General features: G+C 39.6%; 1 gene segment (V, D, J or C); it reads right to left on the bottom strand.

Moving 5' to 3' along the window:
• Positions 1-10401: 10401 nt before the first annotated feature.
• On the bottom strand, positions 10402-15570 carry LOC308117893 (Ig kappa-b4 chain C region-like). The segment is given in 3 exons: positions 15547-15570; positions 11960-12041; positions 10402-10910 (listed from the first exon to the last, which is right to left on the bottom strand).
• Positions 15571-20476: the final 4906 nt, after the last annotated feature.

The following is a 20476-nucleotide window of genomic DNA, read 5'->3' as shown; positions in this document are numbered from 1 at the left end:
AAGTGCAACAAATTTCCCTTTTCAATATGATTATATGAAGGTTTTTGTTGGGTTTGTTTGGTACTTTAATGCATCACAAAATCCTGAAGCTGCAGTTTGGCCTCTAGTTTCTCTATATTGAACTCACTGCTATGAATCCCTTTTTTTTGAAAGGACCAGAAAGTCCACAGATTGAGGAGCACCAGGAACTCGGTACCAGCCACGAGGGAGAGCAGCTTATACTGAATTTTGAAGGTGATTCCTTTAGGGTTCCTTCTATTGAGGAGCAAAGTTCCCTGAGTGAACCAGAAGAAGTACCAGACACTGAGCAGTTCCTCTCTCATGACTCTGAAGTCCACGATGTGAAAAAACATGTTGACTCAGAATCAACTAGAAATGCAGAGATGAAAAGAAGAAGCATGTTTCAGAGTGATTGTGTGGACAAGTTTCCTGTGTCAGAGAAGCAGGCTGAATGTGAAAAGCTTCTTTGAGAGGAAACATGTGGAAATATTGTTCAGAAAAAACGTAAATTATGTCAGAATTTAACAACTCTCAATGATGAGAAGAAAAGTGGTGAAATCTTTGTTAAAAGTTACACCGGACAGGATGGTTTGTTGGTGCAGAAGAGAACTCTCACAGGTGATAAGCCATATTCTCGTGAAACATGTGGGAAAAGTTTCAGTGATCGTAGTTCACTGCGGCACCACATGAAAACTCACAAAGAAAATAATCATCTATGGAAGATGTGTGAATGGATTTCACTTATATAACGCGTTTCCGCCACATAAAGGCCGATACATCCTCCATAAGATCAAGAAGAAAATGATGTCATGTTCTTCAGCCAGCTCCTTCTGGCCAGAGACATTTTGTTCAGCAGTACCAACCGTCTGGGCTGAAGTCTCTTGGTGCCACTCTGCTGTGTGCTGCTCATGTACGTTCCAGCTTACTAATGACTGTATCAGTCATATTTTAATCATGTTTAGCATGTAGCCTCGCTACTGTGTGAACCCCAAAAATCATTAGCATGTAACACATAGCATTGTCGGAGTTACATGATGCACCTGAACGCATCACTCAGGACGGTCAGTTCCTGCAGTTAAAACCAGACCAACATCACGTCCTGGACACAAACTTTCTCTTTTATTACTGAAACAGTTCAGAGAAATGTATTTCTGAAAACATTTGAAGTGAGAAATAAGCTGCAGTTGAAAAGTTAAAACGTTTTCCAGAAGTGAGGGGGCGTGGCCTGGACGTTCCACAGCTTCTTCTCGAGTATGAACTCTCCTGCTGAACAAGCATTTTGTTCAGCAGCTGGCTGACGTCACCTCTGAACTTTTCTTCTTGTTCTTATGGGAGTATGCAGAGGCCTTTAGCAGTCCCCAAAGTGCTTTACACTGTTGATCACATTCACCCATTCATTCACACACCAATGGAGGCGGCGACCATGCAAGGCACTCAGTCCATCCACTGGGAGCAGTTTGGGGTTCAGTGTCTTGCTCAAGGACACTTGGACATGTGGACAGGTGGAGATGGGAATGGAGCTACAACAGATCTGGTTCAGGAAGTCCAGCTTGAGCCCAAAATCACAAGGTATCATCCAGTTTGAAGTCAACTTGCTGATTTAAACCCTGTTGAGACGCTTCAGGAAATCATTTAGTTTCTGGTTTGTCACCAAAATGAGAAGATTTCAATCAGTTTGGTTTCCATTTGTGTTGAACTGCACAGAGGCTGACAAAAGGTCCCTGCTTGATAATGAAGTGTAAAACTAAGCTGTCTCACTACGGTCTACAGATGATATGTCTTTTGTAAAAAATGGAATAGATTGTGTACTGAAGCAATTACTTATATTTGCAACAGATAAGTTTAACAGGTATTTTTCCTGACAGGATGAAAATAGCCAAAGTGGTACCAAAATATAAAAATGGAGACAAAAACATAATCTGAAATTCTAGACCTTTGAATTTGTTTCGTCAGTTTGAAAAAAAAAAAAAAACTTGAAAAAATATGTGTAAACTAAAAATAATCCAGTCTGGATTATTTTATAGAAAAATACAGGTTACTGAATGATTATAATTATAAGTCGAGGAGAAAACGATCAACATGTCTGGTATTAATGGATTTTGTGATGGATGCCGATGGATGGAAGGATGCAATAGAAATACTGACCTGCAGTTCCCCCTAAATCCAGTAGGTTTCAGTATGAAGAAGCAGCTTTGGAGACATGGGGAGTAGGAGGATGGGAAAGGAGTGTTTGAAGTGGAGGCCAGTATTGCAGATACTTTTTACTAAGATAAGCAGCTCATCTACTTTAATGTAGGTGGAGAACAATGTGTCATTATTTATGAAGCGAATCATTATCAATATGCAAATCTGAATGAAAATAAAAAGAAAGCTTTTTTCATGTTCTTTGGGTTTTTTCTTGTATTAGTTGGTTCTGACCATAATAAAATGCAGGAAAAAGTTTGTGGGCAAATAAAAATGACTTGTTATGAACTCACTCAATATATGCAGGGTAAATGAAATCTGCACAAAAGTATCACTGCAGAACTGAGAAAGGTTTTGTTCCTAAATAATATAACAATATAACAACACCAACCGTATAACAACAAATTCCCATCACTACACAGTTGTTTATGTAAATATCTTAATACAGGTAAACATCTTTCAGTTCAAGTAAAATAATTCATTTAGATTTATTTCAACTGACTGAATACACTCTAAGAAATGTTGGGTTATTTTTCAACCCAACAGCTGAGTTAAGACTGTTGGGTAGTTTAATTGGGTTGTTTTCATTAAGTTGGGTAATCTAAGAACCCAATTTGCTGGGTTATTGTCATTGGTAGTTGGGTTATTAGCTGTTGGGTTGTAATTTCCATTATACTGTGTTGGGTTATTTCGGACTACCCAACATGTTGGGTTGACGATCGCGCATGCGCAACCAACAGTAACGTTCCTCCCAGGTGACACCCACTCATTCGACCACCAGTTGCGAGCAGTGCCCGGATGCTGGATCGGAAAAATCTCGCTACACCAAGACATACTGAGACTCAGCTCTTTACAAATCAAGGTTTGTTACGTGTGCACTATTGTTTCACCACATTGTTTAATTTATATGAATAATATGTATATAAAGCTTATTGTAGTAACCGTGTATGTTGGTCATACGAATGGTTCAACGTAATATGAGCGTGTGTAGCAGTGATTGTGAGCTACATAGATACATGGAAGCCTTTGCGGCCAGGGCTTTAGGGAATATGAGGTTTAGATGTGAGTTAATGACGCCCCAATGAGCAACGTTACCATCTATTGGTAAGTCAGCAAGCTGTTAGCTAATGTTATTAGCATGCACAAACTCCATTTCATTAAACGTAGCAAGTTAGCATGTTAGCCTGGGCGCTACGTAGCAGTTTCGAAGTAACTCGAGTATATTTGTTTTAAAGTTAGGAGGACAACGTGAGGTTTTTCATCAATTTGGCTTCCATATATAACAACGTAGCTAGCCAGTCCGCGCCGTATTAGCCAGCTTGAGTTTGCCGAGGCGGAACCGGTAACTTTCTAATTTGCTCAAGTCTAAAAGTAGTTTAAAACCGTAGAGAAGTTAATTGTTACGACAGTGAAAAGGCCTCTGATTTAACGTTACTGAATGAGTTATTTATGATACGTTTGTTTTATTTTAATTCTTTGTGTTGGTTTTGCAGTTTGATTCTCCCACCTCATGGAGGATTTTGTGAGATCCAAATTGATTGAGTGGCAGCTTCCCGGGATCATTGACAGGTTTAGTGGTAAGTCAATTTAAGTTGTTTCAATGTCACATTATTTTATTGGTACTAACTTGGTAGCCACTACTATTATAAATAAATTGACATAATATTATAATATAATATTGACATATTATTTAAATGACCTTGTTTCTCAATTTGTCTCCATCTTTTAGATTGCGCAGGACTTTGCTATCCTTCACGGTGAGGCTGCCCCAAAGCTGTTTGAGAAGTGGGTTCCTCTTGATGCAGTCAAGATAATAAGTCTTGTGAAACGCGAAGGGAAACTCACCGATGTGGATGAACTGAGAGGCCACCATTAATGAGTCAAGAAGAGCATTCATGGATGTGCTACCTGTAAGTAATTCAACTTTGAGCATAAATCAAAACATAAATTCATTTAGAAACAACCCCAGTTGTTGTTTTAAAAAGTTGGAAGGAAACATTCATCTTTATATAACAAAGGGCATGGTAAAAACGTTATATCCTTGGAATGAGTGACAGTGCAACGTTAGATAATGTTACTCATTTCACAAAGCACAATTCTTAAAAGTTATAACTCGCATCAGAAGACTGCACATGCCGCATGATTTCATTGTTAAAGGCACTACGACAAACATTTTTTTGCTTATTAAATAAGTCTCATCTGGATGAATCTATGTTATTCACACTTATTAAAGTGCCTTGTGAAAGTATTCATACCCCTTGAACTTATACGCCCCTTGTCATGTAGCAACCACAAACTTAAATACTTTTTATTGGGGTTTTCAGTGATCGACAAACACAAGGTAACACACATTTGAGAAGTGAAACAAAAATGATATGATACTCAGTCCTCTGATACAGAGGGGGTTTTCTGGGGTGTGTCTCTACCAGCTTTGCACATATACACACTGCATTTTTGTCCATTCTTCTTTGCAAAACAATACATCTGTGAACTGCCACCACCATGTTTCACACAGTGGATGGTGTGTCCAGGTTCATGGTGGCAGCATCGTGTTGCGGGGGGCTTTTCTTCAGCAGGGACAGGAAAGCTGCTCAGAGTTGATGGGAGGATGGATGGAGCTAAATATGAAGCCTGAATCCTACTGAGGATCTTTGGCAAGATTTGAAAACTGCTGTTCACAGATGCTCTCCAATCTGACAACTGGAGCTGTTGTGCAAAGAAGAATGGACAAAAAATGCAGTGTGTAGATGTGCAAAGCTGGTAGAGACACACCTCAGAATACTTTTAGCTGTAACTGCAGTGAAATGTGGTTCAAAGTATTTAGCCCCCTCTGTATTAGATGACTGAGTATGATGTATAATTTTTGTTTCACTACTCAAATGTGTGTTACCTTGTGTTTACCAATCACTGAAAACCCCAATGAAAAATGTTTGTCTTTGTGAACAGACAAAAATGCAGTGTGTAGATTTGCAAAGCTGGAGGCACACCCCAGAAGACTTTAGATGTAACTAAAGGAAGGGGGTTCAACAAAGTTTGGTAGGAATGGGTTGAAAGAGCTCGAGTTGTGAGCTAATGATACTTGCTTTGCCCAAGTAGCGATACTTACCTTATCTATTTTATTTCTCATCATAGGTCGGAACCAACATGGTGGAATACCTCGAGCAGGCAAAAACGACGAGATGATGCCCCCATGTCCTCCTGCTGGAGAGCGGGACGCACTACTCGCAGGCATTTTCTGTGATCTCGGGGAGGACAATTGAGGCCGAAACAGCCCTTGCAGCAGTGGATATTTGTTTTAAAAGTTTTTATGTTTTTGACTTGCACTACCCAAAAGAGTGCACGCCAACATGGCAATTCCTCCAAAGCGTGGTGTTTGAACTGGAGGGAACCGTTTCACCAGCAGTTGGCTTCCTCAGGAGCCAGCTTCTATCACTGGCCTCCAGTTAGGCCAGGACACCGTTTCGTCTGTAGATATCGTCCTACAATTGTTTGTAGATATTGTTGTTCTGAAAAGATTGTCATTGTTCCCTGTTTTTTTTAAAATTACAATTACAGGAATTTTGTTCATTAAAATATTTTTGTGTTCTGTAAATTGTGATAAATAATTGTTCAGAATTTTTTTTTGCAAAATTGTTCATATGTTTAGTATCTAAAAGTTTGTGTAAATCACTGTTCCCTGTTTTTTAATAAAGTTTGTTAATTTAAATATTTTGTATTTGGTGAATTTTGAATTGTAATAAATATTTATTTTAGTCAAAATAACCCAGCATGTGTTCTGTCCAATAGTTAACCAGTGTTGGGTTAAAAAATAACCCAGGTTGGGTTATTTTTAACCCAACATTTTTAAGAGTGTATATTACGTGTTTCTCTGAATAGTTTATAGTTAATCAGTCTACTGTAATTACTACTATGAAGATGATGAAAATTACACTGAGAAGAACAACATGAACTAATGCTGGAGATGATTAAATCTAACTTTCCTTCTGTAAATCAGCTCCCTGCATATTGCTGGGTATTGCAGGTGCTAGTTCTGGTCCAGGGCCAGACTCAGCACCAGTTCTTTGTCTTTCCACTTCCAAAGCCCCGGCCAAACAGGGGCTAAACTGGTGCTACGCTGGACCCACTTCATTGCTGGGCCAAAGAGGAGCCAGACTGGGACCCGACGCATCTTCAGCTGGGGGCGGAGTTATCTCTGGAATTATCTCTGGAGTTATCTCTGGAGTTATCTCTGGAGTTATCGCTGCCTAAAAGGCGGAAGCGAGGCTGTACCGGCTTTCTGAAAACTACAGCGAACATGGAGCCCCAGAGTGGTTATAGAGAAAAAATTTTAAATAACGTGTGGGAACGATATAATAAGTCGCTCCCTGAAGTTAATAATACGAGGGAACGGGATTTATTTAATCCGCGTTCTCGGAGCCGCGGCTCTCGAGATGCTGCCGCGCTCCTCCACTGTCAGTCAGCTCCGTCGGCTAGAATTTAGAAGCAGTTTTCCATTGTCATTTATTTTTCGCACTTTTCATGGTGACATTATTATAACTAACGTCACGTCCAGGTCTTGTTTCACGTTCTGACCGCAGGCTGAGGCACCGCAGGCTGAGGCGCTGCAGGCTGAGGCGCCGCAGGCTGAGGCGCTGCAGACGCTGCGCAATGCAGTGTGAGGCTGCAGGGGGCGCTCCGCTCCGCTCCGAGACGCTCCGATATTATTTTATAACCACAGAACTTCTTCATAATAAATACTTTTGGTTCATCAGCACCTAAAAAACAAACTACATACTACTGTAAATGAAAGTTGGATTTTATAGGCATAAAATGAGCCTTTTAACGGCTTCATGTGAAAGAGAACTTTAATCAGAGTGTTTACGTAGGTTGCCATGGAAACAGCTTTCAGAGCTGCGTTCTATCATTCTACACCTCCATTCTTCTCCAATGTTGAAGCATTTGATTCAGACACGTCCAGAAATAAAGTGAAAGGAGCAGAAATTCACAATGTAACGCCCAAATGTTGAAAGATAAGCCCCAAACTCATATATGCGTTATTTTTCCCCCTCTAGGTCCACTCTGAGACTCCGGACTAAAAGAAGAAGGACGTGAAAAAACACCAATAGAGACAAGAAGAGACGTAATGTCTTCTGGCTCTTTGGTGCATCTGAGGTTCAGGCCAAACTAGATGGAGCGACCCGGACTAAACCGATGAATACAGTCCGTCTCCTTGTACCTGGATGAGCGCTGTCAGCGCCAAATTGTTTAAATCAGTGACGTATCACGTTTTGGAGTGACGCAATGACGTGGCTCTCACTTGGCTCCGCTAACGGTGGGAAAAGAACCGGTTCTTTGGTGGTGCTCATTTCAGAACTGGCTCTGGCACCGGCCCTGAACTAGCTCCTGGTTCTCTTTGGTGGAAAAGCCCTCTGGCAGTGACTGCTGTCTCTGTGCCGGGGTCCAGTAGTGGTTTGGGGATTCTCCTCCTCCTCCCTCCGTTTGCTTTACAGGTCAGAGTTTTCCGCCATCTTGTGAGGGCCATTTGTCAGGACTTCAGCAACAATACAGCATCACTGTTCTGCTTTTGGTTGTACAAACAGACAAAACAAGGACAATGGACTGCGTGGGATTACCTCCCACAGGTAGGAAAAACATATTTATTGTTGTTGTTGTTGTGTTTAGCTCATATAACATTAACTTGGGACATAGATGAGCTGGAGCCGTGGGAAATGTTTTCTATTCCCTGGCTGAAGCTCGTCCTCAAATAAAAACAACAACAATATCAACGTCTATTGGATTCATCTAACGGAGGCTATTTTAGTTGCAGTGTGTAGAATATTACATTTCAAAAGAAATGAGTTGCTCAGAACCAGTCAGTGTACTGTTCCCCGCCTGTTCCAGCAGGAGAACCTCAGCCTGATCCCAGTAGGAAGTACTGTCTGGCTGTGCTCAAACAGCTGTGAGCAACATGTCACACCTCACTCCTTTTAGACATACTGACATGTACACAAACATTATTATTATATATATTGATTAGGATAGCAGATCAATTGATTGCACGTTGCACAAGCAGTGAATTAATGTGATAACACAGGACTCTGAACATGTAAATCCTTTTTCCTCACTAGGACCTCTCCTATGCACTGCCCACATGTCCTGATGCTTTGACAGCCAGACTCAGTGAAGCCATGGCCGAGGTGGAGAGTCTGAGGAGAGAGAAGAGGAATGAAAAGATGGAGAACGGAGGACAAAGAGCACAGTGGGGGGTCTTCTGGAGGAACTGAGAGTGAAAAATCTAATAAATGAAGAGCTGAAAGAGAAAATGTCATATAATATGTAATAATAGATAAATGTGTCACAATAAATAAATATGTAATAGGTAAATATGTAACAATTATTTTCTATGTAATATTAAAGGTAACTATGTAAACATAAATGAATGTATAATAAGTAAATATTTTATTGTGTGTAAATATGTTAAAAAAAATCTAAATTTGTTACACAAAAAAGTTATAACTTGTGCCCTATTGTACATGTTCATTGTACATAAATGTCACATTGTGTGTAAATAAACTCTTTTGCATATATTTGTCATGGCTCCATCATGTTGCTACTCTAAAAGGAGAGGACAGCGTCCCAATGTCCATCTGCAAACTTCTTCCATTTCCTCTCAATACTTTCTATAAGTACGCTACATTAAATAAATAAATGAAATATTTTTTAATTTAATCAATTAAAAATGAAAGCAATGATTCTTCACAGTCATGTAAATGTATATTTGCGTGGTTTTCTTCAGAAAACACTTCGCTGTCACATAGACTTGTTTAGGCTGACGGGTCAGACTTGCCCCTCACAAGATGGCAGCCGCTCTGACGTATGGGAGCGGTGGGCGGACACAGGCTGCGTGGCGTCTAGTGTATATGTCTATGCTGACACCTGCTCCACTACAGACATAATATAGATCAGGCCTCAATTACTTCCCCCCGAGGGCCAAAATCAGAGCAGCATGCCAAACCAAGGGCCGGAACCATCGCAGGTTTTTTGCACGACGTCAGTAAAAGTTGTTTTATTTGCAAATGTTAGCTGATGTTACCATTATTACTATTATTATTGTTGTTATCATTATTATTATAGTAATAGTAGTCAAGTTGGTTGTAGTAATAATTTAAGCCTGGGATTTTAAAAACTTGTTTTGAGGGTGACTTAAAAAAGCACTCTTGAAAAAAGTAAGTGTAAAACCAGCTATCTAATTATTTACACAGAGAGAGAGAGACAGAGATCCAGGGAGAGATGTTCAGTTTGTTACTGTTTAAATTCCATAATTGTTGTTTCAGTGCTGCTTTGGTTTCTGTTCTTATTTCATCCATTTATTGTTTTTAATTGTGATCTGTTGCATTTGAAGTATAAAAACTGCTATATAAATGAACCTGTTATTACAATTGTTGTAATTTCTGTTATAAACACGAATTAGATGCCAAATAAACAAAAACGAATGAATTCACTCACCAATCAGTGAGAAAAGTGATGGGATGAAGAAATCCCTCTGATGTATGTTGCATCAGAAAGTCTGTTTCTTTAAGTCAGAGATCAGAGGTGAAGAACACTCCTCCACTAAATCCTCCACTCTTCTTGTCGCAGTATTATCTGACATTTACCAAAATCATTTTCCATCATTCCAGCCACATTCCTGACATTCTTAATGTGACCTAATGCATCTGAAGATAGTTCTGAAATGGGCCTGACACTCCTGATATTCCTGGAACTTCTTTTTGGCTCCAATGAATCTTCAAGAAGATCAAGAATCACCTGTATTGGTGAAGTTTGTAACTGAGAGTGTGGATTAGTAGTGAAAGCAGCAGAAGGAGACTTGAACTTTGATTCTTTTCATCATAAAGGTATTTATTCTGGCAACACGAGTATCTATCTGTGATGCAAAGGCTTTTTATACTGCATCTCTGCATGATGACCTGGTTTTTGTAGCCATAAAAAAGTGATTGAGGGGTGGATTGACTCAGACCAGCACTAGTGAAGGCCGAGGTCTGAAATGCAAGGCTGCCACTGTTACAATCTAATCCAACCATTTATAGGACATGCAAATACGTTTCAACTTCCAGCTTTTATTGAAAGATATAAATAAGGATGTGAGGATATAAACACTCTCATATACTATTTTTCCATTCATCCATCTTTGCCATGATGATTTTATTGTTGTAAAAAAGTCATGTAAGACCAAAGATTGAGGTGAAAACTGTCTTTATTTTGTCAAAGCTTGAAGAAAATGATGATGAAAGAAGATGAATATTGATGAAGTCAGTTTGCTTTGATGATAGAAGAAGGTGAAAGAGGGTGAATGACAGAGGTGAGATCAGTGTGAGAGTAAAAGCAGTGTGAGAGTCCCAGTGAGTCCGGTCAGGACTGGGAACACTGGTCTCTCCTCAGTGTCTCTCTGAGGGGAGTCTGGGAGCCCCGGGTGGCCTCACAGGTCACAGAGCCCACCTTCCTCCACTGGTCTGCAGGGAGCCTCAGGGTGCTGCTCCAGCTGTAGAGGCCGTCCTTCTGCAGCACCCCGGGGCTCCTGCTCTCCTCCCAGCTGCTGCTGCTGCTGCTGCTGCTGCTGTCCTCCACCTTCCAGCTCAGACTCCAGTCTGAGGGGAAGCCCTCGTTGGCCAGGCACATGAGCGTGGCCTTCCCCTGCTGCAGCTCCTCTCTGGAGGGGGGCAGCACCGTCAGGGTGGGGCGGGTATCACCTAGGAGACACCAATCAAATTAGAGGACAGGGAGCACCCAGCTGTCAATCAACCAGCACACACCTGGACAGCTTTAGTGGGAGACAGCTGATTTGGTCCTGGAAGAAGTTGCTGTCAGAGGCTTTTTCTGCTCCAGCAGTCACTCACTCACACATTGTTTCACTTCCCTTTAAGAAGCCTCTCATGCACATCAGCACAGAGAGAATCATCCAACACTTTGACCTGAAATACCTCAAACTACACAGGAAGGAACACAAGCTGATGTCTCAACGTTTACTCTTCATTTGCATCAACGTTATCAGAAAGTTTACACTTTACAACTTATGACTGGAAACTTTAACATGAACTTCAAATCTAAATTAATATTTTCAATTATTTAGAGCAAAATGTAAAAGAAAACAGTGAAATATATATCAAGAGGTTTTCATAATTTTATAACATTTATCATCAGTATTTCTATTTTACTGTAAAATAACAATATTAATGATGCATTTTAAAGTAAGAAGAGAAACAGAATTGGGAAACATTCTATAGAATCAAGAATAAATCCAGCTGTGATGAAGAGACACTCAATAAAACAAGAAGAATAAAACCTGCACACATTCCAACACAAACACATTTCAAACAGTGGACATGTCAACTAAAACTCAGCCCAAAGACAGACCAGTGCACCAGAAATGTCCCTAAATACACAGGTCAGTGTAAAAACAGCTTCAACATGAGACTGGTAGAGTTAAAACAGTGTGTTCCACAGCCATCAGGCTCTAACTGAGCACATTTAAAGACTGACAAGATCTTTGGTTTTGTCATTTAATCCTAATGAGATTTTAATCCGGTGTAAATTTAAAACTAATAACTTTTCTCTGTGATCAAATTAAAGTGAACAGAGCTGAGCTAAACTACATGAAATCAATGGAGATTAAAACTTGATCACTACAATAATTATTAAGAAAAAAAAACATCTTTCTAATCTCAAATCATTCAAAACAAGGTTTAATGTATGAATTTGTATTATTTAGTTGAAAGAATTAAAAGGAGAATAAACTTACTTCCAACATCCAGTCTGGTTCCTCCACCGAACGTGTACCACAGTGATACAAACTCATTGAGCCGCTGTACAAAAACCTCTGACTGTAGAGAGACGCCACTCTCTGATTCTGAAACCAACAAACTCACCAAAACAACTTTTACCACCTGATCCTAACGGAACACAAGAGAACAGTTCTTTCATCTGCAATGTCTACTTGAAATACATATATTTATAGAGATTGTTTTAAAGATTATTTTATATTTATTCAATAATATCTTTTGGAATTTATTCCTAAATAGATTTGGCAGCAAAAATAGGAAATTTTTAAAAAGAAAAAACTACAGACATATCTTTAATTATTCAGTTTAATTCCTTAATATTGTCATTAAAGTTTGAATCCAGAGTGAAAGTGAGAGATGAAAGTGATCCAGGTCCCTGTTGGAGTCAGTCAGAACATTTCCATAGAGCCACTTTGCATCAGCAGCACCATGCTCCAGTGCTCTGGGAGAGTTTATAGTCCTGACAGTTGAAGACTGGATGACTGACAGCCGTCCTTCATGACAACAGAAGACAGAGAAATCCTCCTCATCAGAAACATGAGTGTGATCTGCGTCCTCATCTGGACTCTCCTCTGCTGCTGCTTCACAGGTAAAGTCCAGAGAATCAAACTCCTCTCCTCTGTCAACATCCGTCCCTCTGAAATGAAGCCCACAAAACCATGAGGCTGCTTGATGTTTCTGTCTGTGTTTCCTCAGAGTCCAGAGGCCAGGTCACAGTGACTCAGCCTGCAGCAGTCAGCTCTGCTCTGGGAGCCTCCGTCACCATCACATGTAGGACCAGTCAGAATGTTTATCATGATGGTTCTGATCACCTTTTAGCCTGGTACCAACAGAGAGATGGACAACCTCCTAAATTGCTCATTTACTACACCAACCGTCGAGCATCAGGGACTCCAGATCGTTTTACAGGCAGTGGATCAAACTCTGACTTCACTCTGACCATCAGTGGAGTTCAAGCTGAAGATGCTGCAGTTTATTACTGTCAGAGTGATCATTACATCAACAGTCAGTGGGTGTTCACACAGGGAAAAACCGTCGTACAAAAACCTCCCTCAGTCAGACTGAACAGAAACTGACTGCTGCACACTGATACACTTCACTGAACACACACACACACACACACACACACAGACACACACACACACACACACACACACACACACACACACACACACACACACACACACACACACACACACACACACACACACACACACACACACACACACACACACACACATTAGAAATCTCTAACATAAACTGAACTAATGAATTTATTTATTGAGATCAGATGTTTCTTCACCAGAGGCGGTGGTGTTTCAACATGTAAATACTTGGTGGTGAGATTTTATTTCAGGTCTACTGAGCGCAGAGTTCAACACCACTTAATACCAAACTAAAGTTTGTGCAGAAGTTTTTAGCTCCAACATCTTTATGACAACCATATCCTGTAGGATCCCATCTTGTGAAAAGGTTTAACACGGGGAATAGCCTCTGATTAAATCATTTAATAAACTAAACTGTGTCTCGGTGGGGAGTTGAACACGGGCCTACTGATTGCAAGGAAAGAATTCCTCCACTAGACGAGCAGCATATTGATTTACAAGTGAGATTATTAAACAGATTTTATTATGACCTTACACTCACTTTACCTCCAGTTTCTCCTCTAAAGTCAGAGTTTTACATTTATACACCTGTAAATAATCAACCTCATTCATTTGGATTCTTAACTGTTAGCTCTCGCGGCGCATAAGCTGGCGTCACAACTCACTCTGGTTCTGTCAAGCAGTGCCTCCATTGACGCCAGCCAATCAGCTCTGAGCTTCTAAATCATCCTGGAGCAGGGCTTCGGGCTGCAAGCCCCACTCTCCATAAAGATCATGTGATCTGAATGAATGTACCACAGCCTGAGCATGAACACTTACATCTGACTGCATGAAATACAAACTGCATTGAGAGAGAGGAGCTGGTCCAACTCATGCAACCATCAGTGTGGATCAGGAGAAAACTCAGCCTGAAGCAGCAAGAGGAGACCAAGAACCAGGAAGTTCAATCCTCACACACAAATATGCAACTCAGGAGGAAGCTATATTCACAGAAAATAAAATACTATAGATGATCTTAAAGGATTAATCATGTACTTTGCCTGCAGTTATTTTTCACTGGTTCATCAGGTGGTGCTCCTATGGAGGGCTGACTGTGCCAAAATAAAAAATGAAATAAACCATTCAATAAATAATTAAATGTGTCATTAATTAATTAAAATTGGAATTAAATACATAAATGTGTCATTAAATGTGTCATTAATGAATTAAAATTAATTCATTTTATGTAAAAACATCTATAATTATTTCATGATGTATTTAATTATTTCATGGTCCGGTGTTGCACAGCTTCATGAATTAATTTTATCTTGTTAAACTCGTCCATCAAACTCAGTGGGCGGGGCTAACACTGATCGAGTCAAACACATTGCTGTGTTCTGAAGAGTTTCTGAACAAACAGGACATCTCTGCCTCACCTTTAACTAACTATTGCATTACAACATTATCCTTGGTACTTCCAAAGAATAGTCCCAGCATAAATTTGATTTAAAAATGTAATAATACACTGTTGGATAGCACTGTATTTTGTAAGGAAGTAAAACAGCTGATTTTAGAGCTTGAACCTTTGGAAATGTTTTCTATTAGTAAATGGGAGAGGTTCAAATTTAAAGTAAATGAACTTGGGATTAAAATCAGTAAAAATATCACTAAAAGAAACAAACAAAAACAGCAAAACATCGTCCTTTAATTAAACAGTCTGGGTAAAAAGAATGTTCTATCAAGAGAAGACTCAATAGAATTAAACAAGCTTCAATGTGAATTAGACCAATTATTCATTGGAGAGAAACTCATCTTATTTCTTTGGCCTAGAGAGACATAGACAGTTAAAAAGAAAATAAATAAACTACATATCAATGGACACAATACAGAAGACCAACGTCTGATTATCAAACATATTACAAAGTGTTATGGAAATCTTGTTTTGTCTCATAAAGAATGATGTGTAATGTTCAGTCTGTGTTGAAGGATGACCTGTGTCAGCACTGTTCAAACATCTCTGCTGCTTTTGGTGTCCTTCATGCAGACTCAAAATTTCAGCCTTTAGGGGGCGCTGTCTGACTTCAGAGTGAGACAAACTCCTGGACAATCATGCAGAGGTTGGACTGTGACTTTGTCTCTTCTTGCAAGAATAATGTAATAAAATGGTCTTAAACTTTCTCAAATCGCTCTCAGTCTGATTCCTGTGTTTTCTGTCTCCATGAGGTTTTCTTACGAGGAAAATTCTCCTGACATGAAGAAAAGACATAAAAAGGAACGACTGATCTTTGCCACAGAGTCTCTGGATAATTCTGGGAAAATGGGACAAGTGGGAGAAAGTGGCTGGAGGATATATAATCAAATAATAAAGTTATTGCTGCACATGGTATTATTTTTTAGGGACCAAGCCTGAAAGACCAGGACCCTATTGTATTTCATGTTTCTTCTTATTGTTTTTTTCCCACTCCTGACGCGGCTTTGAGCCACATTTTGACCCATTAAACACGATCAAATGTTGATCAAATTTGGCACGCTCATCAAGACTGAAAAAAAAATTAAGGAAATGTAAAAAATAACCCCTAGAGTGCCAGAATGTGCTCTCTAGCGCCACCTAGAAACACTAAAATGGCCACCACGGCCCGTAGGAATGTCATCTGGAGATCAAACCAAAACTCAATTGTTTGTCTCATCAAGACCTAAAAATCACCTGATACCCCAACCTAGATTCAACAGGAAGTTTGCAATTTGCCTTCCAAAGTAAGATTTTCACCCAAAGAAGGCCCTCACGCAAATGCTATTACCTCTGAGGGAGAATAAATGTTACACCCTAAACACGCTCAAATGCTCACCAAATTTGGCACACTCATCAAGACTGGGGAAAAATATAGGAAAATGTATAAAATAACCCCCAGAGTGCCAAAATGTGCTCTCTAGTGCCACCTAGAAACACTAAAACGGCCACAATGTCGTAGAGAGATCAAACCAAAACTCAATTGTTGGTCTCATCAGGATCTAAAAATCACCTGATACCCCGGAACTAAATCCAACAGGAAGTCCGCCTTTCAGAACAAGATAAACGCTATCTCCTCTGAGGGCGAATATCGTATCGGCTCCAAAACACTATTAAACGACAGAGGAGACTCTCCTGCTCAATAATTCAGTTCAACTTTATCATTCGTTGAGCAGTTTCATGTTTATTAGCTGTCAAAGTTCCGAACACCGATTCCCGCCTCCTCCCTCCACCTCCTCCCTCCTCATCCCTCCTCCTCCTCCTCCTCTCATTCAAATACATGGGAAAACCAAAATGTCTCTTCAAAAACAGCCGTGACAGATCACTCTGAACAAGTGGCCACTGTGCCTAAACTATGACTGTGATAAACAAAACGAGCAGATCAGAAGCACGACAAGAACCTGCCGAGCAAGACGTTGTAACGCATGTGGGGAAAATATCATAAAAAAATACATTTTTGACAAGAGAGAACAATGCTGTCATTTTTTTGGTTCCAGCGATTTCAAGCGACATTTATAAATGAGTCAGATGGAGCAAAATCGTGTGTCTGCATCAAACTGCGCCTCCTAGTGTCTAAAGTTTACGTCTATCTGCTTCCAAACCCACACAGACTGAAAGACAGCACATTTTCCTCTCAAGAAATGATAATTTTATGAAAATATTTGCCCAAAATCTGTGGATTCTGAGGAGGTTTTTTCCAAAATATGTGGATAAAATCCGTCCTCTCACCCACTGTGATGACATCACTAACTGCAGGTGGTCAGAACACTGTTGCTTCATTCACACCAGGATTACACAATACCAGGAAAGTCCTTGTTTATGAGCTAACCTGCTATCATGTGCTACATAAACAAGCTCCCATGCTAATCTGTGGTTTGTGGATGAGCTAACATGTTATTGTGTGCTACAATAAGTCTGTTTGTTTCTCTTGTTTGTTATTTTTGCACATGTTCATAAATAAACAAATAAATAAATCTTAAAAGACAAAACTCTTTGTATCAAAGTCATTACCCTTTGTGACATGTTTGTTTGTGTGAGACATCCTTTGATCTTTCGATTCCTTATGAGTTCACCTGAGAAATCAAAGATTGACTGAGAGATCCTGAATGCTCACTGACACTATTTACAAGGCTTTACCACTGCACCACCTGTCCAGATCCTTTGGTACGTTTATTATTTAATGATTTACATCAATACTGTGAGCTGAATGAAAAAAGTACAACATTTATTGAACTTACACGACTCAGAATTGCTAATGCATCATATAATCCTAAAGAAGACTAAAGATTATCAGTGTTTAACTACTGGTATTTATTTACCCGGTGAGGTAGTTGTAGTCTGTGGTTGAACTATTTATCTATTCATCTATTTATTTATTTGTGCTGCTTTTTCTATGCAACCTTTTACGTAATTCCCCCCCAGGGACAAATAATCTTTATTTGATTGATTGATTAAATTAAGTTGTAACATCTCTGCAGATTTGTTGTTGATGCAATGTTTAGGGTTTAGTGGTGATGTTTGTTGGTTCCGATTCTTAACGCGATTCGTGACATGTTACCGCCAACACTGGTACTGAACACACATGATGTAAGTTTTGGTCTGATTAAAATCAATTGTGACTTTATTACAGATCGCTGTGATCAGAAATCAGAGTAAAAAGTAACTGATTACTACGGTGGCCTGGAAGTGCAAAACGCTGCAAACTACAGAAAACACTTCCCAATCCAAAAAACACTTCCTAATTAAGAAAACACTTCCCAATTCAAAACACACTCCTTAATAGAGAAAACCATAGACTGGGGAGGGACACATCAACAGCTCCGCCATCTTGAACCGGTGGTGGTGGCGGCAGGGGTGAATGAACATCGACGATGGAAAGAGGTTTCCTCAATCTCTAAGTAGAATTATAAGTTGAATTTTAAACTGATTTCCAAACTGTTTGATTTTTTAAAAACGTCATACATGTAGCTACTTTGTTTAGTGAGTGTTAATGTGCAGTACACACTCTGTTTAGTGTGTGTTAATGTGCAGTACACACTTTGTTTAGTGTGTTAATGTGCAGTACACACTTTGTTTAGTGTGTGTTAATGTGCAGTACACACTTTGTTTAGTGTGTGTTAAGGTGCAGTACACACTTTGTTTAGTGTGTTAATGTGCAGTACACACTTTGTTTAGTGAGTGTTAATATGCAGTATACACTTTGTTTAGTGTGTGTTAATGTGCAGTACACACTTTGTTTAGTGAGTGTTAATATGCAGTATACACTCTGTTTAGTGTGTGTTAATATGCAGTATACACTTTGTTTAGTGAGTGTTAATATGCAGTATACACTCTGTTTAGTGTGTGTTAATGTGCAGTACACACTTTGTTTAGTGTGTTAATGTGCAGTACACACTTTGTTTAGTGTGTGTTAATGTGCAGTACACACTTTGTTTAGTGTGTGTTAAGGTGCAGTACACACTTTGTTTAGTGTGTTAATGCGCAGTACACACTTTGTTTAGTGAGTGTTAATATGCAGTATACACTTTGTTTAGTGTGTGTTAATGTGCAGTACACACATTGTTTAGTGAGTGTTAATATGCAGTATACACTCTGTTTAGTGTGTGTTAATATGCAGTATACACTTTGTTTAGTGTGTGTTAATGTGTAGTACAAACTTTGTTTACTGTGTGTTAATGTGCAGTACACACTTTGTTTAGTGTGTTAATGTGCAGTACACACTTTGTTTAGTGTGTGTTAATGTGCAGTACACACTTTGTTTAGTGTGTGTTAAGGTGCAGTACACTTTGTTTAGTGTGTTAATGTGCAGTACACACTTTGTTTAGTGTGTGTTAAGGTGCAGTACACACTTTGTTTAGTGTGTTAATGTGCAGTACACACTTTGTTTAGTGTGTTAATGTGCAGTACACACTTTGTTTAGTGAGTGTTAATGTGCAGTATACACTTTGTTTAGTATGTGTTATTGTGTAGTACAAACTTTGTTTACTGTGTGTTAATGTGCAGTACACACTTTGTTTAGTGTGTTAATGTGCAGTACACACTTTGTTTGTGTGCATTGATGTGCAGTACACACTTTGTTTACTGTGTGTTAATGTGCAGTATACACTTTGTTTCATGTATTAATGTGCAGTATACACTTTGTTTAGTGTGTGTTAATGTGCAGTATACACTTTGTTTACTGTGTGTTAATGTGCAGTATACACTTTGTTTAGTGTGTTAATGTGTTGTACACACTTTGTTTGTGTGCATTGATGTGCAATACACACTTTGTTTCCTGTGTTAATGTGCAGTACACACTTTGTTTAGTGTGTGTTAATGTGCAGTACACACTTTGTTTACTGTGTTAATGTGTTGTACTGGGCTGTCATTCATGTGAAATTGATTGACAATGTTGTATAATTCCTGTGAAGTGGGTTCAGTCAATAAATTGTGAATTTCTTCAGATAGACAGACGTCTTAAAGGAGACATATCATGCTTTTAAATCCTTCCTTTTTACATATAAATCATACAGTTGTGGTCTATATAAAGCGGAACTGCAATGCTTGGGTCTGAATTCCTCATTATTAGAGCTCCACAGGCCCCTTTTCTACCCCTTTTCTGATGTGCTTCTGAGAGCAACTCGTTTTGGGGCGGTCTCTTCAAATGCAAATGAGACACTTCATACCCCGCCTCCTCTCCAGGTTGCAGAGGTGACACTCGGTTCAACTCCACCCTGTTCGGACATCTTTGTAGTTTGATAGAACAGATACAATTATCTAGCGGCGCAGAAACTTTATATTCACACATTATTTACAAAATGTCAACAACGGAAGATTTGTCCATCCAGCCATACATGTTGGAGCCAGAGTCGGACCCGGCGGAGCCAGATGAAAATGACGATGATGCACCTGCAGAACAACGTCTTCATATGGATGTAACGCAATGGTGTGTCACTATATTTACACTAAATTAAATCACGTAGGCCATATCATAGGATCATAGGATCTAAAACGAGCGCACAGCGCTAACATATGAAGACGGTGCAACTGCTAATGCTAACAAAACAATGACAGGGACGTCTTATCATCACACTTGTTAGCGTTATATACAGCTTACCGAAGTGCTCTGTTCGTCGTCTCCATAGATAGAAGGAACTGACCGCTCAATCAGACCAAGTCTTTCGGCAAATCCTTCTTTATACTGGCGGAGGTTGCTGAAGCAGTCGTCCTTGAAGTGCTTCGCGCACACAAAAATGACCTTACCCACAGATGTGGGTACATTTCTGTGAAAAATAAAACTCAACCAGGCACTTCGAAAAGGTTCTGATGCTGGGAGACGGTGTAACGAAGCTTGTGGGTTACTACATCCAACAACCGAACATTTCCACTTATCCTCTCGTAACTTC

The sequence above is a fragment of the Lipophrys pholis genome (assembly GCF_963383615.2).
Source record: "Lipophrys pholis genome assembly, chromosome: 12".
Lineage (NCBI taxonomy): Eukaryota > Metazoa > Chordata > Actinopteri > Blenniiformes > Blenniidae > Lipophrys > Lipophrys pholis.
The sequence above is the reverse complement of the archived record's forward strand: the minus strand, read 5'-3'. Positions and strand labels throughout refer to the sequence as shown.